Raw genomic sequence first — 336 nt, forward strand, 5'->3', positions numbered from 1 at the left:
GAGAAGGAGGAGGGGAGAAGGGGAAGGAGGAGGAGCGGAGAAGGTGATGGAGATCAAATGAAGAAGGTCATGGAGAAGGAGGAGGAGGGGAGAAGGAGGAGGAGGAGGGGAGAAGGTTATGGAGGAGGGAGAGGAGTAGGGGGAGGAGGAGGAGGGAGGAGGGGAAGGAGGAGCCGCGAAGGTGATGGAGATCGAATGAAGACGATCATGGAGGAGGAGTAGGGGGCAAGAGGATGAGGAAGAGGTGCAGAGAAGGTGATGGAGATCGAATGAAGACGATCATGGAGGAGGAGTAAGGGGCAAGAGGATGAGGAAGAGGTGCAGAGAAGGTGATGG

This window comes from Priapulus caudatus, unplaced genomic scaffold, assembly GCF_000485595.1.
Source record: "Priapulus caudatus unplaced genomic scaffold, Priapulus_caudatus-5.0.1 Scaffold259, whole genome shotgun sequence".
NCBI lineage: Eukaryota > Metazoa > Priapulida > Priapulimorpha > Priapulimorphida > Priapulidae > Priapulus > Priapulus caudatus.